Source organism: Octopus sinensis, unplaced genomic scaffold (genome assembly GCF_006345805.1).
Source record: "Octopus sinensis unplaced genomic scaffold, ASM634580v1 Contig06869, whole genome shotgun sequence".
Taxonomy (NCBI): domain Eukaryota; kingdom Metazoa; phylum Mollusca; class Cephalopoda; order Octopoda; family Octopodidae; genus Octopus; species Octopus sinensis.
The window spans coordinates 12,252-20,907 of NW_021829623.1; the positions used below are offsets into that span (position 1 = coordinate 12,252).

Consider the following 8,656-nt stretch of genomic DNA (forward strand, 5'->3'; position numbering starts at 1 on the left):
CACCGCCCAACATGTTTGTTTGTAGTTACACAAATATAATTAATAATTATCCTTATTCCGACACACCTTGTGACTGCCACTAATCGGGTTCGTGGATTGTGCGTCTCCTTGGAAGCAAACAAGTCTTCTTTTCAGTCAACACTCTCCTCTTTATGCCAGTTGACTACATTTCTGGCTTTAGTGAATTTTTAGGGCATTGGAAAACGGAACAGCTGTTATTAGAATTTTGATATTTGGTCTCGTTCCATTATGTAAATATTAGAGTACTTGGTGTCCAGAGAGCATACTTTGTTATGGAGAGAACCAGGTTGGTTGGTGGAGTCGATCCTCTGCATAGAAGGACGGGATTATAAAAGGGGAGTCTGAACAAAACAGGAATAACAATAAAATAGATTGAATATTAGTTAATAATAAATGAGGACTGACTAGCATTATTCTTGGTACGGTAATTGCGGTCGAGACGCAGTGGAGGATGTTTAGTGGATCTGGTCAACGAAGACAGGCGTGCAAGAAGAGAATGTCAGTGGCGATAGGAAGTGAGATGTACCCGGAAAGTAATAAGAAATGTAACTGAATTTATATTCGTTGAAATGGTGATATCGTTCTTAAAACAAATGTCTTTTTCGCACGTTTCGAATAATGAGTTCACTTTAGCGTCATTTAATGTCCGAGGTTTAAAAGAAGAGCAGAAAAGGGAGGATTTGACACATGATTTAACATCATATAAGGTCACCATATGCAGCATACAGGAGACTAAAGTGAGGGATGCAGCTGAGGAGAATTACGGAGAGTATAGACTGCTAAACTCCGAATGTAACCACTACGGACTTGGCTTTGCTATACATCGTTGTCTTGATAGGAGAGTTCACAGAGTGTGGAGGGTCAATGACAGAATAGCAGTACTTCAGATAAAAAGTGGGAAGTCGGATAAGTCCTTTATATCCATAATTAACGTCTACGCTCCTAAAATGGCAAAGGTTTCCACAAACCCCGACGAACTTGATTTGTTTTACATGTCACTGACAGAAACTATCTCTGACCTCAAAGCCTCTTTTATGATTTTCATATGTGGAGATTGGAATGCGAAAGTGGGTCATTGTCCTTGGAGAGAACCCTGTATGGGCAGGCATGCCTGAAGAAGAAATACAGGGGAGCCGCTTGTACAGTTCTGCTACTTGTTCGATTACTTCATTTGTAATTCGGCTTTCGAACACAAAGCGAGACATAAAACTAAATAGACTATATATTATGCAAAAGATCTCTTTGCGCATTAATAAAAGACTTTCGCAGTTATGGAGGCACCATCACTTATAGTGATCATAAACTGCTTGTTTCAAGATTCAGAATGAAAAGGTACTTTGGAATAGATGGAGTTCGAAAAAAATCAGTACAAACCGTTTTACGGTGGAATAATTATGTTTATGTGAGAAGACTAGCGAAAATTATTGTATGGCAATTAAGAAACAAATTATGAACGTAATTATGGAAAATCCTCCTGCAGTGGTTTGGGACTCAGTGCCTAAATGAATAAAGAAAGGAAACAAGTTATCAAATCCTTTCGGGACAACAATTGGAACACCTTCTGGGGACTCTCTATCTCCGGTTCTATTCATAGTATACCTGGAGGCAGCACTGAGAGATCTCAGAACAAAGTGCGAAGGATCGATGCAGATAGAAATTATATATGCAGACGACATAGACTCCTTGTCAGAAAATTATCATGAACTTGCAGTTGTTTTGGAGAAAATTCCGGACGAATTTGAGAGATGGTGTTTGCACGTTAATCAAGAAAAGACTGAACTCTTAAGAATCGCAAGGGAATCGAAATATATTGATGAAAATTGAGGAAAAAAAGGAAATTGATGTACCGGAGAGTTTTAGCCACTGCAATGTACAAGAAAATGCAAAAGATATGGAATCATTAAAAACTTCAAAAACAAACCTCAAGCTAAAGCTGTACAACTCATATATAAAACTAGTACTTATGTACAACTCGGGTACCTGGAGTGTCATAGAGGCAGAGTTACATAAAATGGACACGTTTCACAGAAAACAACTACGCAATCTACTGGGCTTAGGATGGCCAAAAAAGATTTCTAACAGAAAATTATACGCTATGACACGATCGGTGCCAATAAGCGTCGATATTATAGATGAAGGCTGTTTGGACACGTACTTAGGATGGACGTAAACACACCAGCAAACACGATAATGAATGATTACTTTAACAATAACCACAAAACACCGTTCAGAGGAATGCCCAGGGTCACTCTCCCTTTTGCACTAAACAAGGATCTCAACGGAATTGGAAGAAAACTTGAATGTGCTGACGACCTTGAAGACCTACGAGTATATGCTCAAAGCAGACCCCGATGGAGACGCCTGGTGAACAAGATTTCTGAACGTGCGGCACAAACGGGACCTTAGCTAAATCAACATTTCTTTGGTTCTGTGTACGTGCTATTAATAATAATCCATTTGCCATTCCTGAAACAATTCGCAATTGTTTGTTGAGTAACATTGTTCTATCCAAAATGCGTAAACAGAAGGCCGTCTTTTAAATTCAGCTTTTTATGTGAATCGATAGGATCAGTTCCATTCTCAATTTTGTCTAACATCGCCTCAAATTTAAATTTGTTAAAGTTCGCTTTAAATGAGCGGATGATTCCCTGTGGTTGTTGAGCAAAAATTCTTGTAATTTTGTGCAAATTACTGAAATAAAAGAATTGGCTTCGTCTTAAAGTTTACGTTAATCATATAAGACTTTCCATGAAAAATTCTTAACTTAATATTATTTCGTTTTTGAATTTAGCAAGCCAGCCATTGCTAGCCTTGAAATCAATAATTCCATGTAAATCGGCGAGTTTTTTTGCTTTCAAAAAAATAGAATTGTCGTCCAAGAATCCTCCACGAATTTCGATGTGTTCCATCCATGTCATTACTTCTTTATCAATAGTTGAATATGTTAGATTGAATAGGCGTTTTTTGCTTGAGAAAGGAGGATCACTATCAAGTATTTTTCTTTATCAAGCCTGAGATCATTAATTGATCTTCGTGAAATTGTTTTTCTCAAGATTGAAGAAAAAACAGAGGCTATGGTTCGATTGTCATATGTTTATTATCATCGATGTATGCTATTATGCGTTTTTTTATTAAACGTCAGGTCTTTTTAATACTAAAATAGTGGCGAAATTTGGAATTTGTCGAGCAATAGAGATTTGACCCTATTATAATTTTGATCTATCACAAGTAAATAAACATGTCTTAGCTGATTTAACTTTGTAGTCTCGAATATTATGTAGTTAATTTTTGAATATAGTTTATTTATATTGCGATATTAAAAAAATTATTTTATTACTAAAAATGATAGATAAAAAATCACATGTGTTTTGTATTTAGTTGTACTTTCTTATGTGCCCAAATTTGTTTATTTGGTCAATCCGGAAAGTAACATAATATCGCTAATTAATGGATCATAGCGTACATTTCAATAGTATAAATTTTCTGATATGATGAAATGATAGGGACAAATGAATATTAAATGATTACCTATTGTTCTGATCAACTTTAGTTACATAAGTTATCATTGTTTTTCTGTTTAAGAGATTATTTATAATATGCTCGATATATATACTTAGTGTCATTCAATGATTAAAAAAGGAGATTCAATGAAAAATAGTTAAATACTAATAAAAAAACAGCATTCATCATTTTCTTTATTTTCATACAATAACATAAGAGGTGAGCTAGGAATTGATAGTAATGACTTGGAACGTATTAAGAAGTAAGTTTGCGCAAAATTTTGATATCTACTTTATTGTCGTCTTTTTTTAAGGTTAAGAATATTTTTTCTAACTTAAAAATTAATCATATTTTAATTCTGCATGAAATATCATTTAGAGATATTATTTGATCGTAGATCGGTAAAACATAATTATATAAAGTGTATGTTGGTCTGAAGAGTTATACAATGAATTGCCATGAGTTACAAGGCTACGGTTCTTGTATTATCATTTTGTGATTAAAACCAAATAATAATTCATCGATAATTTTTATTTAATTAGAAAGAAAGTAAAGTGCCTGTCCAATTAGTAATATTAAAGGAAAGACATGAATTAGAAGCATTTTCTATGGACGATTCCGGGTCCTTGTTCACTGTATTCTTGTCCAGTAATCCACATCTGCTGAAATGTGGATAGAGAAGCCAAAATGGATCCTCCAATCCAGACCGAGTATTTCCTTTCTGGGGGTGCTACAATCTTAATTTTCATGCTCGAAGGAGCAAGCTGAGTCAATTCTTTTTGCATTCTGTCAGCAATTCCTGGATTGTTATAAAGAAGATTAAATACCATTATACATGCTTGTTCCTCCAGACATGACTGTGTTCCATAAAGATCTTTCCTAATGTCCAAATCACACCTCATTATCGAGTTGTAAGTCAGTTCGTGGACTCCAGCAGACTCATTTCCAATAAAGCTAGGCTGAAACATCACTTCAGGACATCGGAAACGTTCATTTCCAATTGTAATGATCTGAATTGGTTATCAGGATGTGACTGACTTGTCCATCTGGCAATTCGTAGTTTCTTTCAAGGGACGATGAACTACTGGCAGTTCTCATTCCTGTTCATAATCCAATGCAACATAGCAAAGTCTTTCTTTTATGTCTCTTACGATTTCTCTCTCTGCTGTGGTAGTAAAAGAATATCCTCGTTCAGTCAAAATCTAAACTAAAAACAAAAAAGATCACTTTCATCAAATAATCTGTTAAATCACGCCCTGCCAAGTCAAGTCGAACAATCGCATGGGGGAGAGCGTAACCCTCGTAGATGGGGACAGTGTGGGTAACACCGTCTCCGGTATCTAAGACGATCCCCGTGGTTCGTCCTGATGCGTACAAAGACAGTACGGCTTGGATGGCAACGTACATTGCAGGAGAGTTGAATGTTTCGAACATGATTTGAGTCATTTTTTCCCGATTTGCCTATTACTTAAATTTACCACTTGTCACCTTTGGATTGAGAGGAGCCTCAGTTAGAAGTACTGGATGTTCCTCAGGGGCAACTCTTAGCTCGTTGTAGAAAGTATGATGCCATATTTTTTCCATATCATCCCAATTCGTTACAGTTCCGTGCTCAATTGGATATTTGAGAGTTAATATTCCTCTCTTGCTTTGAGCCTCATCTCCAACATAACTATCCTTCTGACCCATTCCAACCATAACTCCCTAAAAGTAAAGAATCCTTTCTCTAAACTTGGTGACGAGGGCGTCCTACAATCGAAGGAAAAACTGCCCGAGGGGCGTCATCTCCAGCAAAGCCTGCCTTGCACATTCCAGATCCATTATCAATTACTAGTGATGCTACTTCACCGCTCATTTCAGTATCACAAAATAAGAATTATATTTGACATAAAATTCATCACTATTTATATTGTACGAATTGATTTCCAAATTTAGAACTTAGAATGTAATCCAACAGGATTTATTAATCAGATTTATTACAGATTAGTATTTCTGTTAAATATACACAACCATTTATTTTACTTGTACTATTAAAAATCGTAAAAAATAATATCATTTACCCTTTTAATGATTGTGTTCAAAAATTTTATTATAAGAACTTATTTCTCTATTTATTAAGGAAATGCTGTTTTTTGAAAATATGAAGATAAAAATCGGATTATTATTTGTTATTAACAATGAATATATTGATGTCAAAACTTAGAATGAAAATATGAAATTCAGAAATCCAATTTGTAAAAACAGTACGTAATTTGTGCTTGACAAATATTTTTTTTAATGTTTATTTTCAAGTGCACTCTGGAGTAATGAAGGATCTTGATTATTCAATTTCTCTCGACAAAGTGGAAACTTATTTGACGTCTCAGGCGTTGCAATATTTGTGTGTGACCATCTACGAAAAAACCCTTGAACTGGAAATTAGGCTTACCTATGCAGAATTGTATTGTGTATCTAAAAATTGTTGTAGTCAGCGAATTGAACCCAGTTTGAATGTCGAAAACTCAAGACCGAGTATCGAAAAAATCTTTATAACGCCTTGTTAGCTCAGTCGGTAGAGCATCGGGCTTTTAACCCGAGGGTCGTGGGTTCGAGTCCCGCACAAGGCTATTTATTAGGACCCAGTTTAAGATACTCACTATATTCATTTTCAATTTTTAATTATTTGGATATGTAAACTAAGAAAAGAACTTTGTATACTACACAACACTTTTGCTATAATAGGGAAATTTGTTTTTGAATTAAAAAAAAGCACATTTGATTTTACAAACTATTAGCTGAGAGCTCAGATGAAAAGACTTAAAAGACAAATCCATAAATATCTAAAAAGAAAAAGGAAAAAAATGAAAGAGGGAATATGCTAAATCAGATTGTCGAAATTTCAACTGTAAAGTTCTCCGAATAGAGTAATCAATGCATTATAAAAATCCGCTTACATCCTGATAATAGCATTTTGATACAATAGAAAATTCGAGACATAATACAACATTTGACAATATTTTTCGTTATCTAATTAGCTCCCAGTACGTTGAAAGTTCAATCTCTTGTTGTAGTAGAATAATATTTCTGCCACTTAGAAAAATACTGCTTTTTATTATCCTTAGAAAGGGCGAAATTAAATTCTTAAAAAAGCAACACGAGCCTCTCCAAATAATCTGATTTTAGTTATCTGATTAGCCCATACACAGATCTGATAATAACTAACATTCAGAACAATGGCTCTTAATAGTTGTCACTTGAGTAATATTTCGCTTCAAATATAGTATGGGGTGTATCTTGGTATTTATATTGTTTTTTATCATTTAAGTTTTGTCGTTGAATATAAAACACCAAACCTTCTTTTTGCACAAAGGTGAATTCTTATGTCTATTTATGTAGAAAAGTAGTGCAATTGCCATTTTTTAGACAGAAGTATTCACTCTTCTTGAATTTTATAAACAAAACATGGTGCATGTTGTAGTAACTACATGCTAGTTCTTTTTTACTTGAACCCTTACGTAACTTGGAATTGTTATCAAGATAAACACGTGCAGAATACACTATAAAAAACTTTTTCATAATTGAAAAGCAAATCAGTTAAAACCAAAGCAGCCAGAGAGGATTAATTAATATTTCTTTGGTCTAAGCATAGATAGGAAAAAGTTTAGCTAAAACGATAATTGAAAGTAACAGGAATTCGAAATAAAAGAATTGATCCAAAGGGAAATATCTAACTCAGGAAATTCAATCCATTCTTTTATCAATTGTTAGTCTGAAAACGTGTTTTGAGGAGTCTTATTTTACTCTGGATAGTCGCTGTTTTCTTTTTTTTGGAAATCACACACAAACATACAAATTGAGTGATTATAAATAATGTCTTTTGCCATCACTACGGACTAGTACGACCGGTTCGATGTGAACTAAGTATCATGGACTGCGCAAGACAAAACATTCAGTATCGCGGCCGGAAGTGTGTCGACAAGACCCTACAGACCCTTGTCGTTCACCTCGGAACCGAACTTTGTAAATAAGTTCAACCAGAACCAAAAAGCGACACGAATTTTAGAGAGTTGTCGTATTTCAGTTACTAATATCATAGATATTGTTAGTGGGTGAAATGCGGAAAGCTGTTCGCAAACCGAGTAGAAACCACTTTAATAATGTTGCCTATCTAAGCAGACCGTAAGAACACGGCCAAGTCATTAGGCAGTAATATAAGACCATCATTTCGTCGTAGTAAATTTATCATTAGATATCAAAAAATATTATAATCATTGGTCATTTAAATAGTAAAATGTACAACTAGATATAGAAAACACGCGTTAAAATTTTTTTTTAAATATTTATAGCAGATAAATTTAAAAATTAATATAAATAATTTTTAATCAATTATTTCATGAGATGGGATAGATTAGTATTATACATCTTATTTGAAAATAGTCAATAGGAGGGATAAAAGTGAACAGGGATTTGAAGTGCAGCCGATTTTTCACTCAAAGATCAGTAATTAAATTGTTTATTGAACATAAATAATTAATTAAAAAGTAATATAAATTATTTAATATAAATCGCGTGGTGAGTTATAAAAAATTTTTTTAACATATGGATAGCCTTACACCGGGACATGAAGTAAAAGAAAAAATAGTACTAACTGTATTAACTTTTTATAACATTACAGGGTTCTGGTATTTTATGGAAATATATTAAAGAATCTAATAAATATGAAAAACTTGGAAATGTAGACTTTTTTCTTGTTGATTACATTGAACCTTCTTATTCTACATTTTGTATTTTATTTATATTCATTTTTTAGTTTGTCATGATTCGGTCACATCAAAACTATATGTCAACACTAGTCTGTGGTACTCTATGATGATCCGTAAACTAGGAGCTGCAAGAATACACTTTTCGGCTTATCATAATAATGAATTTGGGATATTTTTTTGACGGTTTATAAACTTTTATAATTTTATTTATAGATAAATGAAGGACTAAGAGAATGTCTTTTATCTTTGATGGTTACTAGAATTAACCGATTGTTAGCAATTGCCTGATTAAAATCAGAATTTCAATATTTTTAAAGTTTTTTCAATTTTTTATTAAAAAATGTTAAAATATCAATTAATTTTTTTCCACAACGAATTATTCTTCAGCGATT

The 8,656-nt window shown here is 33.6% G+C and overlaps 1 non-coding gene and 1 pseudogene across 1 annotated transcript; one reads left to right on the plus strand and one right to left on the minus strand.

Moving 5' to 3' along the window:
• Nucleotides 1-4,046: 4,046 nt before the first annotated feature.
• On the minus strand, nucleotides 4,047-5,377 carry LOC115227679 (annotated as a pseudogene).
• A 678-nt stretch (nucleotides 5,378-6,055) lies between these two features.
• Trnak-uuu lies at nucleotides 6,056-6,128 on the plus strand. Its single transcript has one exon. It is a non-coding gene; the product is annotated as a tRNA-Lys (tRNA).
• The last annotated feature ends 2,528 nt before the right edge of the window (nucleotides 6,129-8,656 follow it).